Raw genomic sequence first — 25,578 nt, 5'->3', positions numbered from 1 at the left:
TATCTGGTGAGTGGGAAAAGAAAGGGGAAGGTGTCAGAAGTTTGAGGAAAGAAAAGGTATGAAATATTTAGGGAAAGTGGATGGACTTTTGAAATAAACTGATTCCCAGGTAGTACTAAAGGCTCACTTAAGGTTAGTTGTGATGAATGGTAAGAGTCCAATTGACACAGTTGTGGGTTTTTCTTCACCCACTTTCCCAAAGGTGGAGACTAAGTGCAGAGTTAGATTGTCCAGGGTAGAGATTTTGTGAAGCAAAATAACAAAGCAAGAGGAGGCAAGAGTGAAGAGGACATATCAAGGGGAGGATTATGACATTGGACCTTGGGATTGAAGTGGGTCAGAAGAGAAGTAGGAGAACATGAAACGGGTGAGGAATGGTGAAGAGGTGTTAGGATCACTAGATTGTAGAGCCGAGGGGAGATCAAAGAACTGTTGGAGTGAGTGAGCTGGAAAGACAGGAGAAGTAGAAAAATTATTGGTAGATTATTAATAAATGGAAACAATCCCTAAAATAATAGTAGTAGTAAGACCTCAAAGTGCTCACTATGTAGGGGGGGAAAGACAGGCAGAATGAAACAAATGCTAAAGACAGGTGCATACAATGGCTGTAGACAAAAAGAATCTTGGTAAATGTGATGATCAGATCAAGACAAGCATGCAGAGAAGGTGGCATTTGAGAGGAGCCTCAAAATACAGCAAATGCAGAACATGGCCTGATATATCATAGCAGTTATGCCGTTGAAACCAGTGCTCAGAAAACAGTGGTTGGAGCATGGGATGGAAGCTACAGCAAGACTTGAGACTAGAGAGTGGGCTGGGGCTAGGTTAGAAGATCTTTGAAACGCCAGGCTAGTGGGTAATAGTGAGGTTAATGGCCCTTCTATGTAATTGTGCCCATTTATTAGCGTGCTATGAAGTCATATTGGTTTCTGTATTTCAATCAGTCTAAACTCTTTCTTCTCCATTATGTACTTAGGTCATATTTAGAGTTTTTACATTTCACAAGGATTTTCTAATTATCCTTTTAAGATCATTTCCCCTCTACTGCATGCACTGACATGCCTGTTTCTTTCCAAACAATGTGCTGCCACACACCCATTCACTTTCTTTCCAATGGCTTTCAACTCCATACTACCCACCCCCCACCTCAGATGTTGGTAGGAAAGCCTAACATGTGATACTTTATGGATCTGAAGCTCCTGCTAGAAAGATGTGGGAAACAGGCTGGATATGATCGGAACTGTGCTATCTACAGCATTAGGACCTGTTTCAGAGGATGAGCAGAAGATAGTCATATTTTCCCAGGGTAAAGGAAGACAGAAGGGGCATAGTCTCACAAATGAGGCGTCACCATTTTTTCAGGAACTCCATAGGAATACCAATGATGGGGTCAATCTCTTTGCAAGCTATATTTATGATATCACTTGAAGATATCACAACCTCTATTTTCAGACAAACTAGTTAGTGTTGAAACCATTACCTTCTCTATCACATCATTGTGGCTTTGGCCAAGTACCTCCCCTCCACTGGATCCAAGGTGTTGTCTTTAAAAAAGGGGCGGGAACCATCCTTCTCTAGGGTCTGTTCCAACTCTGACATGCTCTAGTTTTTCTATTTCCATTTATTCTTTGTTAAACTTATAGCATTGGGCATTTCTCCAAGCACGAGACCCTCTCACCCCTTCACTCCCCCTGCCAAACTCCTGTTATGAATTATGCTGGGTTTTTCTTGTGTAAAATATTTGAAAAAAAATATAGTGCATTAGATGGAGGTTTATTTCATGTAGCACATTTGAGAGAAGATCATGTGAAGGGCTTTGTTTTGTTCTAGCAGCTGAAACAATAAAACCACCAGCGTTACATGCAGGATCATTTTGTACTGCCCTCAAGTGGTGGCCCAAATGTCTTTTCCTGGTTGCAGTTTAAGGAATAAAATGTATTTTCAGAGGAACTCACAGTATCTAAATGTAGGAGAGTCAAAGGGGGCCTGAGGAAAAGGTATCTGATGGAATTTCTCTTCTTAAAAAGACGGGAGCCATTTTACAACCCTGACTCTCGTTCTGTTTCTCTGCTCCCCTTCACGGTCAAATTTCTCAAAAGAATTATCTACATACTGTTTCTACTTACTCATCTCCAATTTATTTTCAAACATTTTACTCTAGGATAATTCCAAGTTTTCAGAAGAGTTGTAAAAATATGACAAAGAATTACCATACACCCTTCACCCAGGTACACCAAAAGTTAATATTCTGCCACAATCTCTTGATATAGATGTGTATGTATGTGGAAGGGTGAGTTCTGAACCATTTGAATTGTAGTCTTTACCCCTAATATCCTAAATACTTCAGTGTGTATTTTCTAAGAACAAGGACATTGTCTTATATACCTACATACCCCCCTCCCCACACCTCACCCCTAGTATGATGATCAAATTCAGGAAATTTAGCATTGATGTAATCCTTATATATAGTCCATATTCAGAGTTCGCTTATTGGCCTGATAATGTTCTATTTAGCAGTTTTCCCTCCTATGTGGAATCTGATCCAGTGTCTGATCCCTAATCATGCATTGCATTTAATTGTCATGACTCTTTAGTCCCTTTTATTTTTTTTATTTTTATTTTTTTTACATTTTTATTGATTCATAATCATTTTACAGTGTTGTGTCAAATTCCAGTGTTCAGCACAATTTTTCAGTCATACATGGACATATACACACTCATTGTCACATTTTTTTCTCTGTGATTTATCATAACATTTTGTGTATATTTCCCTGTGCTATACAGTGTAATCTTGTTTATCTGTTCTACAATTTTGAAATCCCAGTCTATCCCTTCCCACCCTCTACCCCGCCCCCCCCGTAACCACAAGTCTGTATTCTCTGTCCATGAGTCCATTTCTGTCCTGTATTTATGCTTTGTTTTTGTTTGTTTGTTTGTTTTTGTTTTTTAGATTCCACATATGAGCGATCTCATATGGTATTTTTCTTTCTCTTTCTGGCTTACTTCACTTAGAATGACATTCTCTAGGAGCATCCATGTTGCTGCAAATGGCATTATGTTGTCGGTTTTTATGGCTGAGTAGTATTCCATTGTATAAATATACCACATCTTCTTTATCCAGTCACCTGTTGATGGACATTTAGGTTGTTTCCATGTTTTGGCTATTGTAAATAGTGCTGCTATGAACATTGGGGTGCAGGTGTCATCCTGAAGTAGATTTCCTTCTGGGTACAAGCCCAGGAGTGGGATTAATTTCAGCTTTGATTTCCTCATTGATCCATTGTTTTTTCAATAACATATTGTTTAATCTCCATGCTTTCCTTTTTTTCTCCTTTGTTTCTCTGTTGTTGATTTCCAGTTTCATGGCATTGTGGTCAGTAAAGATGCTTGAGATAATTTCTATCTTCTTAAATTTGTTGAGGTTTCTTTTGTGTCCAAGTACATGATCGATCCTGGAAAATGTTCCATGTGCACTTGAAAAGAATGTATATTCTATTTTTGGGGGGTGTAAAGCTCTGAAAATATCCACCAAATCTAGTTTTTCTATTGTAGTATTTAATTTCTCTGTTGCCTTGTTTATTTTCTGTCTGGAAGATCTGTCTAGTGATGTTAATGCAGTGTTAAAATCTCCAACTATGATTGTATTCCCATCAATATCCCCCTTTATCTCTGTTAGTAATTCTTGTATATACTTAGGTGCTCCTATATTGGGTGCATATATATTAACGAGTGTAATATCTTCATCTTGTATCACTTCTTTAATCATTATAAAATGTCCTTCTTTATCTTTCTTTATGGCCTTTGTTTTAAAGTCTATTTTGTCTGAAATCAGTACTGCAACACCTGCTTTTTTGGCTTTTCCATTTGCATGGAATATCCTTTTCCATCCTTTCACTCTCAATCTATATGTGTCCTTCTCCCTAAAGTGGGTCTCTTGTATGCAGCATATTGAAGGTTCTTGCTTTATTATCCACTCTGCCACTCTATGTCTTTTGACTGGAGCATTTAGTCCATTAACATTTACAGTAATTAATGATAGATGTGTGTTTATTGCCATTTTGAACTTATCTTTGCAGTTGAATTGGTATATCCTCTTTGTTCCTTTCTTCTTCCTTTTGTGGTTTGGTAATTTTCCTTTGTATTATCATGGATTTTATTTAATTTTTGTGACTCCCTTGTAAATTTTTGACTTGTGGTTACCCTTTTTTGTAAATCTATTAACCTATACCCGTTTTTAATAAACTGATAATAACATGATCTCAAACCCATCCTACTGTTAAAAAAATTTAAAAAAGAAAGAAAAAAATTCTATATTTCCCTGCCTCCCTCTCCCACTCTCAGTGATTTGTATGTCTTCTTTTATAATTTCATGTTTTCTTTATTTGTAATTCATGAGTTATCACCTTTCCAGTTGTATGTTTCTCATTTCTGTAGCATCCTGCTGCTTTTCTATTTAGAATAGCCCTTTCAATATTTCTTTTAGCATGGGTTTAGTGTTGCTAAACTCCTGCAGCTTTTTTTTTGTCTGTGAAACTCTTTATTTCTCCTTCTATCCTAAAGGATAGCCTTGCTGGATAAAGTATCCTAGGCTGCATCTTTTTTTCATTCAGGGCTTTGAATATATCTTGCCACTCCCTTCTGGCCTGTAGTGTTTGTGTAGAGAAATCAGCTGAGAGCCTTATGGGGGTTCCCTTGTAGTTCACTCTTTGCTTTTCTCTTGCTGCCTTTAGAATCATTTCTTTATCCTTGACTCTGGCCATCTTGATTATGATATGTCTTGGTGTGGGTCTATTTGGGTTCTTCCTGTTTGGGACCCTCTGAGCTTCCTGTACTTGGATATCTGATTCCTTCTTTAAGTTTGGGAAGTTTTCAGTCATGATTTCTTCAAAAACCTTTTCAATCCCCTTTGATCCTTCTTCCCCTTCTGGGACCCCTATTATGCGAAGATTGGGACGCTTTATATTATCCCATAGGTCCCTTATGCTATTTTCATTATTTTTTATTTGCTTATCTTGTAGTTCTTCTGAATGGGTGCTTTCTGTTGCCCTGTCTTCTAGATCACTAATTCATTCCTCTGCATTAACTAGTCGGTTTTGCACAGCTGTTAGATCATTCCTCATCTCTGTCATTGAGTTTTCCCATTTTGCTTGGCTCTTCTTTATAGCTTCAGTTTCATTTTTGACATATTTTATTTCTCTAAGCATTATCTCTTTTAATTCCTTCAGCAATTTGATCACTCCTTTTTTGAAATCTTGATCTAGTAGGCTATCGATGTCTATTTCATTGAGCTTTCTTTCAGGGGATTCCTCTTGTTCTTTTAATTGGGAAAGGTTTCTCTGCTTCTTCATCTTGCTCATACCTCTCTGGCACTGTGGTTTATGGAGTATCAGTTGTCTATTTTGGATCTTAAGGATTTTATCTATCTAATGCCTATTTAGGAATAGAACTTAGGGAAAAAAAAGAAAAAAGAAAAAAAAGAGAAAAGTATAAGAGAGAGAGAGAAAGATTTTTAAAAGAAGGGAGAAAGAGGGTTTGAAAACAATGTGTAATGAATAATAGAAGAGCGGGTTGAAGCAGAGTATTAATCGGGTGGAGACGTCCTTTTAAAACCCTTAAAAAAAAAAAAGGGGGGTGGGGAGATGAATATATGTGTTTGAAGCCTGTGTCTAATCAATAACAGGACATCAAAACCCAAGAGAAATAGAAATGAATTAAGAAGTAAAAATTAAAAGAGTAATTGAAAATAGAACAGGTAAAAACAGATTAAAACAAAACAAAACAAAAACAGAAAACAAAAAAACAAAACAAAGCAAAACAAAAACCAAAAAAAAAAAAAAAAAAAAGGGGTTGTCGGTGTTCTCCTGGAGTCTGTGTGCTTTTAATGTGATGTCCTTCTGTCTTCGTCCTGTTTTGGAAGCTCAGCTTGTTTTCATAGGCCCTCCGTTGGTGCCCTCTTCTGTGCTGCTCCCAGCACCTGTCAGCAAGCAGATCGCGCCTCCTCCTAACACGGGGTCAGATGCAGCTCTCCTCTGCTGCGGGCGGGCGGGTCACTGCCCCTCCGGATGCCGCAGTCAGATGTTGCAGACTGGCCAGGCAGGAGGGCGGGTCGTGCCCCTTCCCAGCACCTCGGTCAGGGGTTGTGTTCCTGCCCGACAGGCGGGGGGGCCCGCTCTCCCTCTGCCTGCGCCGCTGGTAGCTCCGCTGCTCTGTGAGGCTGCGCGCTCTGCGCCGGCGCTCCCACCCGGTCGGCGCTCCGCCCTGGTCGCGCTCCTCCCCGGTCGGCGCTCCGCCCTGGTCGCGCTCCGTGGGTGGGCTCGGGGAAGACCTAGGGGCAGCCTCGTCCCTGCTCCGAGCCAAGACCCAGCTGCTTGTTTGTCTTTGTGGAGCAAGTTCTCTGGGGGACCAGAATGGAAGGATCCTATCTGCCCAGGGCTGTAGGCCCGTCTCAGTCTGGCCCTTGAGGCTGCTAAGCCCTTTGGTGCGGACGCAGGTTTCGCCTCTGCCCCCGCCTGGGTGCTCAGCGCCGGAGAATATGGCGGCTCTGCCTGGGCCCCACCCCTCTTCCCCTGAAAAGTTTCCGTGGGTTTTCAGAGATGGGGGTATGCACCCTTCCCCCAAGAGCACATCAACCTTGCTGTTTTATGGAGGGCCCAGGTTGTTCTGTCCTGTACACCCACAGCCCCGGTGCCCAGCCCCTTGCAGTCCCCTGGAGCTGCCTCCGTGCAGCCGCCCCCCGTCCTCCGCCCGGCTTGTGCAGCCTGGCCCTGCCCGCCGCTGCCGGCCCGCGTCTCAGGCTGGGTGTCGGGGGGATGCTCTGTGCCCGTTTAACTTAGTTCTGTCAGACAAGGGCTGCTCTGTACAGATCCGAGCCTTGGAGGCTCCCCCTCCGTCCCGCTGGCCTCTCAATTGGAGAGGGGAGACCCAGCGAGCAAGCGCCAGTCCTCCTTTGCCGCTCCCTCCCCGCGGGACCCGTCCCGCGCTGCTTTGTCTTTTGTTCTTTCTTTTTTCCTTTTCTCCTACCAGATTTTTGGCGTCTTTATCTTTTGAAGAGGGCGATGATCTGTTGGAGTTCCGCAGGTGCTCTGGTTGGCTGAGTGGGTCTGTAGATGTGGGTCTTGGTGTATTTGTGGGAGAGGGTGACTTACAAGCGTCCTTCTACTCCGCCATCTTGCCCGGAAGTCCTCTTTAGTCCCTTTTAATCTAAAATAGATTGTTATTCATGATACTGAGTCTTTTATTTTAAAAAAAAAAAGTACAACCCAGTGTTTTGTATAATTTCCCTCTTTTGGGGTTTGTGTCCTATTTCCTTATGATGAGATTTATATTTTTCTTCTTTGTTTGTTTGTTTTTTTTGGATGGAGCAGGAACCAATATTGTCTATGGTATGTTGTGTCCTCAGTGTGTCACGTGAGGAGAAACAGTGTTACCTGTTATTGATGGTATTCATTTTGATCAGTTGGTTAAAGCGGTATCTGTTAGGTTTCTCCATTGCAAAGTTAGCATTTTTTTCTTATGTAAATAATGAGTAACCTGTGGAGAGGTACTCTGAGACTATGTAAATATCCTGTTCCTCTTCAAAACTTTTGCCCAAAGGTTTCGACATTCACTGATAATTCTTACCTGAAGCAATTACTTATGATAGTTGCAAAACGGTGACTCTATGACTCCATTATTCCATTACATTTTTTAGTTACTGCAAGCGAGATCTTTCCCTTCTCTCTTATTTATTTGTATATTTATAATCATCAGTATAAAACTCATAGATTATTTTTGTGTGTGTGAAGCACTTTAAGTAAATTGCAATCATCCTAATTGTGTTGCCATAATTTTGATTACCAAGATTTTCTCTCATCACCACCTAGAATAGAAAAAATGTAAAACCCTAGAAGATTCTTCATAGTTAAACAATTCTTAAAAATGAATAACTAAACAATACATGTTTAAGCTCACTTTGACATCTTCCAAAGAATCACCAAAAATGAGATTTTTTTAAACCTTATTTCTAAATCAATAATAGAGCTGATAGGATGATCAATAGGCACATGAAAAAATGCTCAGTATCACTAATTATCAGAGAAATGCAAATCAAAACTACCATGAGGTATCACCTCACACCATTCAGAATGGCCATCATTCAAAAATCCACAAATGACAAATGCTGGAGAGGCTGTGGAGAAAAGGGAACCTTCCTACACTGCTGGTGGGAATGCAGTTTGGTGCAGTCATTGTGGAAAACCGTATGGAGATTCCTCAAAAGACTAGGAATAGACTTATCATATGACCCAGGAATCCTGCTCCTGGGCATATATATCCAGAAGGGACCCTACTTCAAAATGACACCTGCACCCCAATGTTCATAGCAGCACTATTTACAATAGCCAAGACATGGGAACAACCTAAATGTCCATCAACAGATGACTGGATAAAGAAGTTTTGTGGTATATTTATACAATGGAATACTATTCAGCCATAAAAACTGACAACATAACGCCATTTGCAGCAACATGGATGCTCCTGGAGAATGTCATTCTAAGTGAAGTAAGCCAGAAAGAGAAAGAAAAATACCATATGAGATCACTCATATGTGGAATCTAAAAACAAACAAACAAACAAAGCATAAATACAAAACAGAAATAGACTCATAGACATAGAATACAAACTTGTGGTTGCTAAGGGGGCAGAGGGTGGGAAGGGATAGACTGGGATTTCAAAACTGTAGAATAGATAAACAAGATTATACTGTATAGCACAGGGAAATATATACAAGATCTTATGGTAGCTCACAAAGAAAAAAAATGTGACAATGAATATATGTATTGTACTGAAAAATTGTGCTCTACACTGGAATTTGACACAACATTATAAAATGATTATAAATCAATAAAAAATGTTAAAAAAAAATAGAGCTGAGAAATAAAAAAGGAAAAGCACTAGGGTAGTACCCCATACTTATCCAGAGTACTGATCAAAACCAAATCCATATTAGCTAACATTTTAAAAATTAAAAAGTATAAAATCCCAGCTATAAATGAAATAACTCACAGGGATATACACATGGTGACTCTAGCTAATGATACCGTATTGTATATTGAAAAGTTACTAAGAAAGTTGATCTTAAAAGTTTTCATCACAAGGAAAAAAAGTAACAGATTCTTATTTTATTTAATAGATTATAATCCATTACTGTCATTATTCATCTTATTGTTCAGCTTGTCATAGATTAGGCCAGTGAGAACCCCTTTAGGTGAGTTTCTGTGTCCTTTTGACACATACCTTTTTTTTTTTTTTTGAGTATTCCCTTCTTTTTGGCATAATACAGTGTTCCAGGTTCATCTTGTACTTTCCCTGTCCAGCCTTGGAAATCATCCCTGTCCCCAAAAGAGCACCCCTTTTAGTGGGGAATGGTATTTAGAAACCAAGATCTGGGCACCAGATATGACCATGGCTCCTGGAGAGTAATTGTTTCTAGGCCCTTTAAGTAAGCAGATCCAAGGAGGAAAAATGGCAACTTAATATAGTTCAACTATTTTTAACCATGAATTCATCACTGGTACCTCTAATTCCAGTTCAGCACCTCAGGGTTCTTTCTCCCATTCCTGATTTGCATCTCCCTTTTCCCACAGTTGAGAACTCTGGCTCCCAACAGCGTTGATGTCTTTTTTATTCATCTGCTCAGTGTTATGACACACACAAAATAGTTTCAGAATAGCTATATCCATTCCACTAAAGAAAGCAATCTATTTAGTAGGGCTCAATATTTTTTTGCAGTTTTGTTTTATTTTTAGACCAAGGATATATATTCAAAATACTGTTTTCAAAGGTTATTTGGATTTGCTTTTAATTTTCCTTCAGAGTGGTTTTATTACTTATTTAAATATAGTTAGGTTTATGTGTTTATATTCAGTTTTAGAGTTCCTTTCATTCTTGTTGATTCAACTGTCTTCTTTGAATATGTAAGAGCTAAAATTGTCCAAAAGTCAAATCCATTCACAAAACATATGAAACACTTCACGAATTTGTGTGTCATCTGTATGTAGGAATCATGCCAGTTTTCTCTGTACTGTTCCAGTTTTACTGTATGTACTATCCAAGCAAGAACACCTTCAATTCATTTCTCAGCCTATTTGATGCTTACTTAGGAACCCCTCAACACACACACTTCACTGAAACTTCTTTTGTCAAGGTCATCAATGACCAATATTTTTCTATCCTTTTTTGAACTTTCCACACTCAGCTGACCACTCCAATGTTCTTGAAACTCTCTCCTCTCCTGGTTTTTGATACCCTACTCTTCTGGTTTTACTCTCTCTTCCCAGGCCTCTCCTCATTCTCCTTGTCTATTCAACCATCCTAAAATGTGCTGCTCCTCAGGCCTCTGGGCTCCCTTCTCTTCCCTCTGTACACTCTTTTCCTAGTGGATCTCAACCATTTCTGTGTCTTCAAATGCTGATTATGCTAATGACTTCTAAATTCATATCTTCATCCGAGACCTCTCTTCTGGTCTCCAGACTTACAGCCAACTGTCTCAATGACATCTACATGGATCAATAGCTCACTGACATGTGCAGTTTAACATGTCTAAAATAGAACTCCTCATTTCCCTGCCAGGCCGGGTTCCCCCCGGCCCTTCCCTCTCAGTAAATATCACCTCCATCTGCCTGGTTGCTCTAGACAGAAACCTAGAAGTTGTTCTTGATTCCTCTATTTTCCTCAACCACAATGTCCAATCCATCTGCAAAATAAGTTTAATCTCCAAAAATGTGTCATATTAGGTCCTTTTTCTCTGTCTCCATTACCGCCGCTTCACGCATCATCTTTCACCCAGACTCCTCATCGGCCTCATTAGTGGCCTCCCTTTTAACCCCTAGACATTCATTCTCCATATAGTAGTTATCATGACCCTTTAAAAAACAAAATACTAATACAAGCTTACATTTATCAGGTATTCATTATGTGCCAGGAATTGCTGTAAGCACTTTATATATATTTAATCTTCACTATCCCTCCATGAGGTAAAAATCAACCTACTTCAATTTTATAGAAAAGGAAACTAGGGCGGGCACAGAGAGGTTAAATAATTGCCCAAGGTCACACAGCTGGTAGATGGTAGAACTTAGTCTCAGACCCAGATTGACTCTTTAGCATTTGAGCTTATCTACCACATTATATTTGATCTTGTTACTACTCAACTTCAAATAATTTCATGGTTTTTCACTATATAGGGACTAAATCCCCAACTCCATTCCAAGGTCTGCTGGGTCCCGCGGCATGCTTCCTGCTTACCCCTCCAAACTCATCTCACACTGCTTCCTTTTCCTTCACTTTCCTCCAGCCGCATGGCTTGTTTTGTTTTGTTTTTTTCCCAGCTTCCTTGATCGTGACAAGCCCTTTGCTGCTGTCAAGCTTTACACATCCTCTGCCTCAAGGACTCTTCTCCCTGGCTCCTTATCATTCTTCAGGTCTCACTTTGTTCTGAGAGAACTTCCCTTACCATGCTGTTTCTTAACTGTAGTTCCCTTCCTGATATGTTCTATCTGAGCCCCATGCTTGTTTTCTTCTTAGCCCTTAAAGCAATCTGTAATTATTTATTTGTTTGTTTATATGTTTTGCCTCTCTTGCCCACTAAAATTAAGTGCTGTGAAGGCAGAGGCTGCTTCTTAGTCACTTTTGTATATTCAGAGACTAACACAGCACCTAGTTCATAGAAGGAACTCTAGAAATATTTGTTGAATAAACATATATTATCTTTTTCTCCTTCATAGCTTCTGTTTATGCATAATTTCTGCTTCTTCATCACTTTGGTTGGCCACAGCCCCAGCTCTGTCTCTTCCCACACATACCCCTACTGAACCTCATGACCTCTCTCTTTAGTTACAGTTTTTACTGCTGTTAACTGCCTCAATCACTTCATGTTTCCCAACTCGAATTCCTGAGAGAGAAATATTGATTTAACAGCCAGGCCACATTTGTAGGTTGTCGGTAAGCTTGTGGGTTGCTTGCCTTTGGGTCAGATTCCCAGTCCTGGTCTAAACAGCTGTGTTGGGCAGGGTATGGGTGGGGATGTTCTGCATAGTGCTACTTCATTTCCTTTCTGGGACTGTCATCTTGAATTGCAGCCCAGAGGATTGTCAGGCCAGCCATTTGTATGTCCAATGTAATGTTCTAAAGGAGCTGGATGATGACTGAAGTTTCCCTAAGGCAGCGCTATAGGTGAGCTCTGTGGGCTCGGGCTCCCAGCAGCACCTAAGGATGCCAGACACTGCTTTACATGTACAACATTCGGGTGAGGATATTATTATAACCCCCACTCTAAAGGTGAAGGAACTGAGATTTAAGGGATTTGATCCCTGGGCCAAAGACCAAGATCTAGTAAATGGCAATGCTGGGATCCTAATTTAGATCTGTCTGACTCCAAAGCCCATCCTCCTTACGTTACACTAGACTGTTTCTCTTCTCCTTATCAAATGTGTCACCGTGGTCAAGTTACCTGATTTATGTGACCTTCTATTTCCTTATCAGTAAAATGAGGATATAAGCAGCTAATTCATGGGATTATAATAGGTTTATGAGCAATCATAAACCTATTCTAGTAAACATAGTAGATACATTACTATCTTTCAGTTTAGTCAGAATCTAAATTTTCATATGTGAAAGGCAGAATTATCCAACTATTTTATTTTTTAAAGTTGTATTTATTTTTTATTTATTATTTATTAATCTTTTGGGGCGGGAGGTATTTAGGTTATTCATTTTTTTAATGGAGGTATTGGGGACTGAACCCAGGACTGCAGGCGTGCTAGGCACATGCTCTACCACTGAGCTATACTCTCACCCTGAAAGGCAGAATTATCAATTTCAGTTGCCCTAAAGAATAACATCTCCTGTGAGACTCTATCCTGCTGGCAAGTATTCCTGGTCCAAATATGAAGACATAGGGCTTTGAAGGGGACAACAGTTATTCTGTAAGGAAACAAAGCAATTCAGTATACTTCAGAGATGAGAAAGAACCTGCACTCAACCTAGCCATAGGTAGCAGAATGGAAATTAGTAAGTACTCAGTAATGAGAGATTTGCATCTGTCTGACAAGCGTAAGACTTTCTCCAAGGCCAGAGCATTTTGCATATGATCTTATTTAATCCTACCACAACTTTAAGAGATAGATCTTGTGACTTCCATTTTCCAGGCTCAGAGAGCTAAAGTGACCTGGGTAAGGTCACACATCTAATATGAGGTAGAGAAGGAACTGGAGCTCAGTTTGGCACCATTGCACCAAGCCTTCAGCTGTGTGCAGTCTGGCAGGTCTACTAGCAAGTCACCCTGCTTTGCAACTTCAGGACCCTTTGATGGAAACTGATTGACAAATACGATCCTGATCTCTTGCACATTTGTTATTCTCGGGAAAGGAAAATCAACTCTATAGGCATCAGCACAATTCAGGGAGATTGCTAGCTAGGATGGTACATCCCCATGTAGCAATATAGATAAGTATCAGCATCTAAACAAATGATACCTTGTGATGAATACAAGAGCAAGAATAACTAATCTTTGTACAGCACTTTATGATTCACAAGGGACATTCATATTGATCACCCAGTTTGTTCCTCATATCACCCCTTTGAGGTAGGTATTACCATTGCCATTTCACAGATAAAGAAACTGAGGTTTTAAAAAGTTGATTTAGTATGAAGAAGTGGACGTATGTCATTTTGTGGTCTCCTGGCCTCCATTCCTCCTCCTTTTGGTTAATGGTACCCTGTGTTTCCTTAGGAGATCAAATACCTTCTACCTAAGCAATAGTGATTGGATTAACAGGAGGGCATGATACATCAGATCCTTGAGCATCATCCTTAGAACTTTTGTTTGGCTTTTGCTCAAGCTATCAAGAGGGAGGAACTTTCTTAAACCTATGGGTATGAGTCTGAAGTTAATGATTATTATGACAAGAAAAAATATTATGTATAAATTTTAAACCCAAAGTAGAAAATTCAGCCTAGCCAATAGGAAAGCAGAAATGGAGGTTAAAAATAAAAAAGAATATATAGTACGTGGATGGTAGGATTAAATTTTAATATATAGCAATTACATTCAATGCATTAGAATTTCTTTGGGATATAGCCCAGAAGTGCAACTGCAGGCTCACAGACTGTGTTCTTAATTTGCATAATTTATGTCTGATTGCTTTCTACTATGGCTATACCAGTCCATGCTCCTACCACCATGCATTAGGGTTTCAGCATCATCACAACCTGACAATCTGGCATTGTTTTCTATAGTTTAATATATGTAAAAGAATAGCATATTGCTGTTTTAATTAACATTTCTCTGATATTTTTGAGCATTTCTTCATATGCCTTTTGATTTTTGGATTTCCTCTCTGTTCATATTTTTTGTTTATCTTTTCCCCTAGGGGTCTCTGCCCTTTCATTTATTTGCTAGAATTTTGTATATTAAATATTTGAAGTATCTTCTCTCATTCTTTCATCTAGTTACTTTGTCTACAATGTCTTTTGCTGAATAGAAATCCTTGTTACTCATCAATATTATTGTTATAGTCTATGCTTCTTACGTTTTGCTTTTCTATTCTCCTCAGCTACAAATTGTAATAGTTTACTATATTTTTCTTTTATAATTATATTGAAGACAACCTGGCTGTCTATCACTGGGAGGGTAGACAACTAAAATGTGGTAAATGTTATATCATGAAATATTATGTTGGAATCATCAGCAGTAGATTAGATATACACACAGCAACATGAATGCATTTTTTATTGATGTGTAGTTGATTTACAATACTGTATTAGTTTTACATGTACAACATAGTGATTCAATATTTTTATACATTATACTCCATTTAAAGTTATTACAAAATAATGGCTATATTTCTCTGTGCCATACAATATATCCTTGTTGCTTATTTATTTTATACATAAAAGTTTGTATCTCTTAAACCCCCACCACTATCTTTCTCCTCTCCCATCCTTCTCCACTACTAGTTTGTTCTCTATATCTGAGTGTTTTTATGTTTTTAGATTCCACATGTAAGTGATAATATAGAGTATTTGTCTTTCTCTGACTTGTCTCACTAAGCATAATTCCCTCTAGGTCCAATCACATTATTGCAAATAGCAGAATTTCATTCTTTTTTTTTATGGCTGAGTAGTATTACATTGTATAGTATACCACATGTTCTTTATCCATTCATCTATTGATGGACACTTAGGTTGTTTCCATGTCTTAATTATTGTAAATAATGCTGCTATGAACATTAGGGTTCATATACCTTTTTTAATTAGTGTTCTCATTTCCTTCAGGTATACCCCCAGGAGTGAAACTGCTGGATCAAATGAAGTTCTATATTTAGTTTTTTGAGGAACCTCCATACTGTTTTCCACAGTGGATGCACAAATTTACATTTCCACTAACAGTGTGTGAGAGTTCCCTTTTCTCCAGATCTTTGCTAGCATTTATTATTTGTAGATTTTTTGATTATCATCATTTCTGACAGGTGTGAGGTGATATCTCATGGTTTTTATTTGCTTTTCTCTGGTGATTAGTGATGTTGAGTATATTTTCATGTGCCTGTAAGCCATCTGTATATATTTGGGAAAATGTCTATTCAGGTATTCTGCCCATTTTTAAATCAGGTTGTTTGTTTTTTTGATATTGAATTGTATGAGCTGTTTATATATTTTGGATATTAACCCCTTACTGGGCATATCATTTGCATATATTTTCTCCCGTTTAGTAGCTTATCTTTTCATTTTATTGATGGTTACCTTTGCTGTGCAAAAGCTTTTAAATTTAAGTCCCATTTGTTTAGTTTTGTTTTTGTTTCTTTTGCCCTAGGAGATAGATCCAAAAAAATATTGCTACGATTTATGTCAAAATGTGTTCTGCCTATGTTATCTTCTAGGAGTTTTATGGTTTCAAGTCTTACATTTAGGTTTTAATCCATTTTGAGTTTATTTTTGTATATGACGTGAAAAGTTGTTTTAATTTCATTCTTTTACATGTAGCTGTCCAGTTTTCCCAGTACCACTTATTAAAGAGACTGTCTTTTTTCCATTGTATATTCTTGCCTCCTTTGTTATAAATTAATTGACCATAAGTGTGTGAGTTTATTTCTAGGCTCTCTGTTCTGTTCCACTGATATGTGTGTGTGTGTGTGTGTGTGTGTGTGTTTGTGTGTGTGTTTTGGTTTTTTTTTTTGCTAGTCCCACATTGTTTTGATTACTGTAGCTTTGTAGTAGAGTCTGAAGCCAGGGAGCATGATACATTCAGCTTTATTCTTTTTTCTCAAGATGACTTTGGCAATCTGGGGTCTTTTGTGGTTCCATAGAAATTTTAGAATTATTTGTTCTAGTCTTGTGAAAAATGTCATGGGCATTTTGATAGGGATTGCATTAAATCTGTAGATTGCTTTGAACAGTATGTACATTTTAACAATATTAACTCTTCCAACCCATGAACATGGAATACTTTCTATTTCTTTACGTCATCTTCAATTCCTTCATCAGTCTTTTTTTATTTTCAGGGTTTAGATTTTTCATCTCCTTGATTAAGCTTATTGCTAGGAATCTTATTTTTCTTAAATGGGATTGTTTTCTTGCTTTCTCTTTTTGATAGTTCTTTATTCATGTATAGAAAAGCAGCAGATTTCTGTACATTAATCTTGTATCCTGCCACTTTACTTAATTCATTTTTTACCTCTGATAGTTTTTTGGTGGAGTCTTTAGAGTTTCCTATACAGAGTATCATGTCATCTGCATGTAATGACAATTTTACCTCTTCTTTCCAATTTGGACACCTTTTATTTCTTTTCCTTATCTGATTGCTGTGGCAATTTCCAATACTGTGTCAAATAAAAGTGGCAAGAGTGAGCATACTTGTCTTGTTGCTGATCTTAGAAGAAATGTTTTCATATTTTCACCACTGAGTATGACTTTAGCTATGGGTTTGTAATATATGGCCTTTATTATGTTCAGATATATTCCCTCTATACCAGCTTTGATGAAAGTTTTTAGCATGAATGGATATTGAATTTTGTCAGATGCTTTTTCTGCATCTATTGAGATGATCATGTGACTTTTATCCTTCCTTTTGCTAATGTGGTGTATCACATTGATTGACATGTGGATATTGAAGCATTCTTGCATCCTTGGCATATATCCCAATTGATCATGATGTTTGATCTTGTTTATGTATTGTTGAACTCGGTTTGCTAATGTTTTGTTGAGGATTTTTGCCTCTATATTCATTAGAGATATTGGCCTGTCAATTTATTTGTAGATTCTTTATCCAGTTTTGTTATCAGGGTAATGGTGGGCCTCATAGAATGAATTTGGGAGTATTTCATCCTCTTCAACTTTTTGGAATAATTTGAGAAAGATGCTTATTAGCTCTTCTTTTTATGTTTGGTAGAACTCCCCTGTGATGTCATCTAATCTATATTTTTGTTTGATGGAAGTTTCTTTTTTATTACAAATTCAGTTTCACTACTAGTGATTCGTCTGTTCAGATTGTGTATATCTAACATGAATACATTTAAAAAACATAGTGCTTATGAAAAATATGAAGAAATGAGATTTCAACACTAAACCATTCACGTAAATTAAAAATAATCCAGACAAACAAAACCCCATATTTTGTAAGAACATATGCAAATAAAAAGATTTACATCAAAAATAACTTATTTACTTATGTAGAGAAGAAAAAGAGGATAAAAGGGAAAAAAGTAAGTAATAAATAAAATTAAAAAGTGATAATACTGACCAAAGAAGATAAAGTGCCACATACTAAGGAGTCTGATTAACTAAATGCTCTCAATCCAAAATCAAACAAACCAATGAACGAATAAACACAAATCTGGCAGGAAAGACAACAGATATTGCACAGGTTTCTCTGGATTCGGAGATAATGAAGAATTTTTACTTTTTTCTTAATATGTTTGTAAACGCCGTATTTTTTTACATTGAACACTTAATTTCAGAAATTAAACATAGAAACAGAATTTAAAAAGAAAAACTCAGTCTGGAGGAGCATGGTCCAGTGGCAGAATGGTGCTGTTCAAAAGACAAGTCCTAGAAGGAAACACAAAAAATTCCAGTCTGTGTGCAGAATGGATGGAACTATGCATGAATTTTTTTCTTGATAAAATTATCTTAACTTCTGAAATCCTGTTGGTACAATCAATCAAAATAAAAGCAAAAGAAAAATTTAACAAAGGTAAAAGCAGAAGCTTTAAAAAATATATTCAAATGGATCTTTATTATTTACTCCTCCCCCCAAATTCTGCATGAAAATCAGTATATTTATCTGAAGATATTTGAAAATACATAACAATTTTCAGAATATATTCCAGACCAACCAGAGCAGACATTGATAGTAATCAATGCTCGTATCAGACTGGCATTCCTAAAATATAGGAATAAAATATATACCCCAACACACTAGCCCTGCAGCCCCAAGACAGTGTTCAGACTCAGTACCTGAAGCCTTGTTCTTTTTCACCATGGGGAGACTCTTGTGTTATAGAAACAGGTATATGTAGAGAAACAGGTGAAGGGTGCCTAAAAAATACTACTCTGAAATATGCCACTTTGGCGTAAGGATTATTTTGAGCTCAGGGCACTTGAAAAACAGCAGATACAAAAGGGACACTCTGATCTCCCCTTTCCTCCTGAATACAGAAGACAAAACTCCCATGTAGGAGCTGCCCTGTGCATACCAGGAGAAAAGGAGCAGTCTTATCAAGCTGAAACCAAGAGAAATTCTGCACAAACTGACCCTGTTAAAATAATTCTTATCTTCCTTCTGCCTCTCTGTGTATTTTAGTTACTTTTCCACTATTGCCTCTTTTTGTTCAAACTGGTATTAAAGCATTTAGGTTTTGCCACTTCTTTGGGTCTTCATTTCCTCATGAGGGCTCCCGTGTCACATAAACTTACATTAAATAAATTTGTATGCTTCTTTGTGTGTCAATCTGTGTTATGTCAATTAAATTTTCAGGCTTACCCAAAGACCATAAGAGGGTAGAGGTAAAGTTTTGCCTCCTCTGGAAAGGCAAGTTTCCCAAACCAGGATATTCCAAAGATTGAAAGGCCCAGATACTACAGCAGGCACCAGAAGAAGGAAAGAGTTCTTGCTATTCCTCCCTGACCTCACCATCCCATTCCTGTCATCCAGGTGCCCTGCTCTTTGAAATTTAGTTTACACATACCCTTCTCCAACAGATAGACATTTATGCATTCTTTAGGAGCTGGTTCAAAAGTTACTTCCTTCATGAAATACTCCCTGAAACCATGAGCCAGAGTTTTGTTCATTCTTTCAACTTGTATTTATTGAGCACCTGCTATGTTCTAGACCCAAATTGGTGGCCCTGTGCTTTCATATGATAATCGTGTCTGGGCCTGACTCTCCAGCTAGACTGGGACTTGTCCTTAGCATAGTTCTACTAAAATAAAGCCAAGAAGGAGTCAACATTTAATCCTCACAGCCCAGTTTGCAGTAAGTTCTGTTATTAACCCCTTTTCACAAATGAGAAAAATGAGGCACAGGAAAGTTAGATTACTTGCCCAAGGTAATATAGCTAGTAAGTGAGTAGGGCCAGGAATCAACCATGGTGGCCTTGAACGCCTGGCAACCACATTAGAGTATCACTTCTGAATATGAAAAGATTGTCACGCTTCACTCAACTGCTTGTTTGTATGTTTATTTTCTCAAGAAAATTTTTAAAAGAGGAAAATTACTGTGTGATTATTTTCCCTAAAAGGGTATTTTTTCCATGCGGGACTTGCCTACTATCTATATTCAATAGTAATAGAAGGTCACTCATTCATTCAACACATAGCCTAATGCAATGGAAGGATGAACTTTGGAACCAAACTTGAGTTCAGATACTGGCCCCACCCCTTACTAGCTGTTTGACCCTGAGCAAGTGACTTGCCTGCTCTTAGCAGTTTCTGCATCCATAAAAGGAAGATAATAATGGTATCCTCTATAATGGCTGCTCTGAGGATTAAATGAGCACATGGCAGGAGCTCCTCAAATTTATGGGAAAGTGCTTTGTGATCTGTAAGGAGCAACATGAATGCATATGATAATATTGTGAGCTGGTGGTACAGAAAAGATAAATGTAAAACCAGCAAACCTGCAAACAAGTAATGATTAATCAAAAATTAGATAGGGCACAAAACAGCAGAGAAGCAAAAAGAGTTTCACAAAGTATCTGTTTATATTAAGAGGAAGTCTGATTTGTTTTTAAGTGCTTGATTCACCTGCAAGAAGAAAACATCAAACCACATCGCCCACAAATACAACCATCAGAACTGCTCAGTAAATATAAATAGCACAGACATATAAGCAAAATTAAATTACTGAATATACTAGAATAAACCAAAAGTGAAGCTTAAGTTTATACAGAAGCTTTTTTTCCTGTCAATTAATTTTATAAATACCATGATAATGATAAGTAGTAATAGCTCCTATTTGTTGACTATGTGTTTATATCAGGCACTTTACACACATGGCTCACTTAATCCCTACAACAACTTCATGAAATAGGAACTATCACTCCCTTTCCATTCAAGGAAATAGAAGCCTCAAGAGGTGATGGGACTTACCCAAGGTTGTACAGAGCAAAAGAGGTGGGACAGAAATACAAATCCAAAGTTCATTCTAAGAGAGCAAGTAATTTTGCTCCCTGGATTTTGCCAACCTCTTGAACATTTGTACATTTCTCCTTCTAAGCAACATCATTTGCCTCTGAGTGGTAACCACTTTTTACCAGGTTATAGTTCATCCTTCTGGTCAACACGGACTTTTACATTTTTACCCAGAAATGCTCTTTCAGCATCGTCTTCCTTCAGCTGCCTGTCATTTACTGGTTCCTCAGCAGAATCGTCTTCAGTTCCCTCTTCTTCAATTCCCCAGATGTCATCTTCCCTTTCCTCCTCCTTTTCCTTTTTCTTCTTGGCCTCTTCTTCCAGTTTTCTTTTTTCCATCTCTTCACACAGTTCTCTCCATTGCTTCTCTACATCCTGTTTAGAGTGTGGGATTTCAAAATAATTTACAGACGGTTATAAACAAAGTTAACTCACTTTAGAAATGTCTGGCATCTTCCCACACTCTTGAAGATTTATTTACATAGAAATTTTCAGTATGTGTCGGGTGGAGAGAAGTGCATGTGTGTGTAATTTGTTCATAAATAAAATTGGTTCAGATTCAACAAACATTTACTGAATGCCTAAAGCATTGCTAAGCATGGTGCGAGACAGTCCACACATATTACTTCTATTCCTTATTGAAATGTATGAGTTAAGTGTTACTAGTTCCACTTTCTAGATGAAGGATACAAGGTTCAGACTGATTAAATGACTTGCCCAAGCTGTATGGTTAGTGAGTGGTAGAACTACAATTAGAAACCAGGTTTTCTGACTCTGAGTCTTGTCCTCTTTCTGCTATCAGAGGGAAAAACATTTCTGGAACTCTTTGAACTTGCTTTCGAACTATAACCAGAACAAACTTGCATTAAGTCAGAAATGGGACTTTTGTGTTCACCTAGGTCCTAGAAGTTGATCCTTGGAGCTGTCTTCATAACATTTTCTACTCAGAGTGGCCTTAAAGAAAGGACACAGTCCAAACTCCTCTAGGACTTTAATCTGCACCTAGATAATCTGGGCCAAATGGTCTTTTACCCAGTAGTGGGGGACAAAGCTAGATCGAGATCTGCATGCCCAGTAGGCTGGGGCCTTCGACAATCCTCCTGGGGGCAAATGCTTGACATCTTGCTGTGTTTCCTACATTATGAGGGGACAAAATCTCTCTTTCAGTTAGGCCTTCATTTTCCTATGCCTGGAAAGCACTGGCTACAATTAATGCCTCTAGTTTTTCACTTCCCTCTCACTACTCTACTTACTGTCATTTCCAACTTCCATTCTTTACCAGAACAGTTCTTGCCAAAGGTAACCAAAGACCACCAACTCCACCAACTAAAGTCTACCTGGACCTATGACAATCCATTGAACCATCTCCTCTTCATTAGCCCTCAACCAGTACATGTCCTCACTTTCCTCCTTTATTTTTGTGTGATTGCTCTCTTGCAAACACCCTCAACTCCCTTACCCTTCCCTCCCTTGGTTGGAAAAATCCTCAAATCTGGTTAAATCCAACATGCCATGTCTGCACCTAAACAGAGAGAATGGCTAGAAAAAAATAATAAAAGCAACCTGATTGTTCTCATTTTAAACTCCCTATAACTAAACTCATGTGGGCCCTTAGTGCTTTCTGTGGTTGAGTCACTCTCCTTCTTGAATAACTATTCTCATCTGCTTCCTCTCCTCAAACCTCCAATGGATCTTTCCCAGTCTCATGTTCAGTTGTTGACCTTACTTCCTATTTCACAATCAGAAGAAATTTTCCATTTCTTCTGTGGCAGCAGCCTTGGAGGTATGCCACTTGGATTGCCCTTGGAGAAGAACTTGTCAGTCAGTTGCGAGGAGTGCAGTGAGTTGGTAGCCTGTAGCTGCAGCACCTGGGGATCCACTGTAACATTTGACCCCAGGACATGCTGTTCCAAAGCAACCCCAGCCAATGGCTGAGCATGGCAGGGGTACGGGGGTCTGGCCATTTCCAACATGGTACTCCTCTATAGTTAATTTTACCTCTGAAGCCCTGCTGGACTAGCATGACTTTCTCAGAGCTGCACGGCATCCGGCAGTAATTCCTATCCAATCCTCCTTCTTTCCCTCTTTCCTTTCACAGGTGTCAGACTCTCCTGCCCATTGCTGCACCCTTTACTCTTCATCTTTCCTAGGCATTATCCCCAATAAATCACCTACATTTCTAACACCACCTTGATGTCTGCTTCCCAAAGAATCCAACTGACATATACTTCCACCACATTTACCCACCTGCCTGCTTGGATTTATTCTTATATAGTAATTTTTTATTCCTGTGATTATGGATAAAATATTTGTATGCCTATGGAAAGCCAACCCCTTTTCTTGGGCACTAGATCTCATCCTTAAGAACAGTGCTCCAGAAATTCTCCTCTTTCTCTCCTATATTGTTTCTCTCCTATATTGTTTCTCTCTTTATTGAGTCATTCCCATTAACATACAAGCAGGCAGGAAGATCTATATATATATATTAAAAAAGTCTTGAGCAAACTTTCCCTTTACTTATTATCCTATTCTCTCTACATTTTTTACAGCAAAATTCCTCAAAAGACCAGTTTATATTTGCTGTCTCTAGTTGTCTCCTTTCATTTTTTCTTTTTTTTAATTGAAGTACAGTCAGTTTACCATGTTGCATCAATTTCTGGTGTACAGCATAATGTTTCCATCATACGTATACATACATATATTCCTTTTCATATTCTTTTTCATTATAGGTTACTACAAGGTATTGAATATAGTTCCCTGTGCTATACAGCAGAGACTTGTTTATCTATTTTATATGTAGTAGTTAGTATCTGCAAATCTCAGACTCCCAACTTATCCCTTCCCATTCCCTTCCCCACCATTAACAAGTTTGTTTTCTATGTCTGTGAGTCTGTTTCTGTTTTGTAAATAAGTTCATTTGTGTCTTTTTCTTATTCCACATATGAGTAATATCATGTGGTATATTTTCTTTCTCCTTCTGGCTTTCTTAGAATGACAATCTCCGGAGCCATCCATGTTGCAGCAAATGGCATTATTTTATCCTTTTTATGGCTGAGTAATATTCCACTGTATAAATACACCACAGCTTCTTTATCCAGTCATGCTTCAATGAACATTTAGGTTGTTTCCATGTCTTGGCTATTGTAAATAGTGCTGCTATAAACATTAGAATGCATGTATCTTCGAATTAGTTCCCTCTGGATATATGCCCAGGAGTGGGATTGCTGGATCATATGGTAAGTCTATTCCTAGTCTTTTGAGGAATCTCCGTGCTGTTTTCCACAATGACTGCACAAAACTACATTCCCACCAACAGTGTAGGAGGGTTCCCTTTTCTCCACATCCTCTCCAGCATTTATCATTTGTGGACTTTTGAATGATGGCCATTCTGACTGGTGTGAGGTGATACCTCATTGTAGTTTTGATTTGCATTTCTCCGATCATTAGCGATACTGAGCATTTTTTCATGTGCCTATTGGCCATTTGTATGTGTTCATTGGAGAATTGCTTGTTTAGTTCTTCTGTCTATTTTTGGATTGGGTTGTTTGGTTTTTTTCTTATTAAGTTATATGAGCTGTTTATATATTCTGGAAATTAAGCCCTTATCAGTTGCATCATTTGCAAATATTTTCTCCCATTCCATAGGTTGTCTTTCTGTTTTGTTTATGGCTTCCTTTGCTGTGCAAAAGCTTTTAATTAGGTCCCATTTGTTTATTTTTGCCTTTATTTCTATTGCCTGGGTAGACTGCCCTAGGAGAACATTGCCAAGATTTATGTCAGAAAATATTTGGCCTATGTTCTCTTCTAGGAGGTTTATAGTGACTTGTCTTGTTTAAGTCTTTAAGCCATTTTGAGTCTATTTTTGTGTATGGTATAAGGGAGTATTCTAATTTTATTGATTTACATGTGGCTGTCCAGCTCTCCCAACACCACTTGCTCAAGAGACTGTCCTTTCCCCATTGTGTATTTCTGCCTCCTGTGTTGAAGATTAATTGACTGTAAGTGTGTGGATTTATTTCTGGGCTCTCTATTCTGTTCCATTGATACATATGTCTTTGTGCCAATATCACACTGTTCTGATTACTGTAGCTTCTGTGTACTGTCTGAAGTCTGGGAGGGTTATGCCTCCAGCTTCATTCTTTTTCTTCAGTATTGTTCTGGCAATTCAGGGTCTTTTGTGATGCCATATAAATCCTAGGATTATTTGTTCTAGTTCTGTGAAAAAGTTCCTGAATAATTTGATAGGGATAGAATTAAATCTGTAGATTCCTTTGGGTAGTATGGCCATTTTGACAATATTAATTCTTCCAATCCAAGAGCATGGGATATCTTTCCATTTCTTTAAATCATCTTTAATTTCCTTAATCAGTGTTTTGTAGTTCTCAGTGTATAAGTCTTTCACCTCCTTGGTCAAATTTATTCCTAAGTATTTTTTTTTATATGATTTTAAAAGAGATTGTTTCTTTCCTTTTCTGGTATTTCTTGGTTAGTGTAAAGACATGCAACTAATTTCTGTATGTTAATCATGTATCTTGCTACCTTGCCAAATTCTTTTGTCAGCTCTGGTAGTTTTTGTGTGGAGCCTTTAGGGTTTTCTATATATAGTTTTATGTCATCTGCATATAATGACAATTTTACCTCTTCTCTTCTAATTTGATCTTTCTTTCTTGAACCCAAATTTTCCCTATACCTCTCTACTGAAACTGCTCATGTCAGAGTCACCAATGAGCTCCATGTTACTGAATTTTGTGGTCCATTCTCAGTCCTCATCTTTCTTGACCATTCAACAAAACCGATCACTCTTTTTCCTTTTTCTTAACATACTTTCTCCACTTGCCCTACAAGATACTATCTGTCTTGGTTCTCTTCCTATCTTGCTAGCTACTCTTTCTGTCTTCTCTGCTGGTTCCACTT

The 25,578-nt window shown here is 38.1% G+C and overlaps 1 protein-coding gene, 1 non-coding gene and 1 pseudogene across 2 annotated transcripts in view; 1 reads left to right on the top strand and 2 right to left on the bottom strand.

The window, feature by feature from the left end:
- Window positions 1-25,578, top strand: part of OSBPL9 (oxysterol binding protein like 9) — a 203,056-nt gene that overhangs the window by 8,141 nt on the left and 169,337 nt on the right. The window lies entirely within an intron of this gene.
- LOC116283133 (U6 spliceosomal RNA) lies at window positions 9,993-10,099 on the bottom strand. Its single transcript, XR_004192685.1, has one exon. It is a non-coding gene; the product is annotated as a U6 spliceosomal RNA (small nuclear RNA).
- Window positions 20,791-25,578, bottom strand: part of LOC102530593 (calreticulin-like) — a 31,996-nt pseudogene continuing 27,208 nt past the window's right edge.

Source organism: Vicugna pacos, chromosome 13, assembly GCF_048564905.1.
Source record: "Vicugna pacos chromosome 13, VicPac4, whole genome shotgun sequence".
Classification (NCBI taxonomy): domain Eukaryota; kingdom Metazoa; phylum Chordata; class Mammalia; order Artiodactyla; family Camelidae; genus Vicugna; species Vicugna pacos.
The sequence above is the reverse complement of the archived record's forward strand: the minus strand, read 5'-3'. Positions and strand labels throughout refer to the sequence as shown.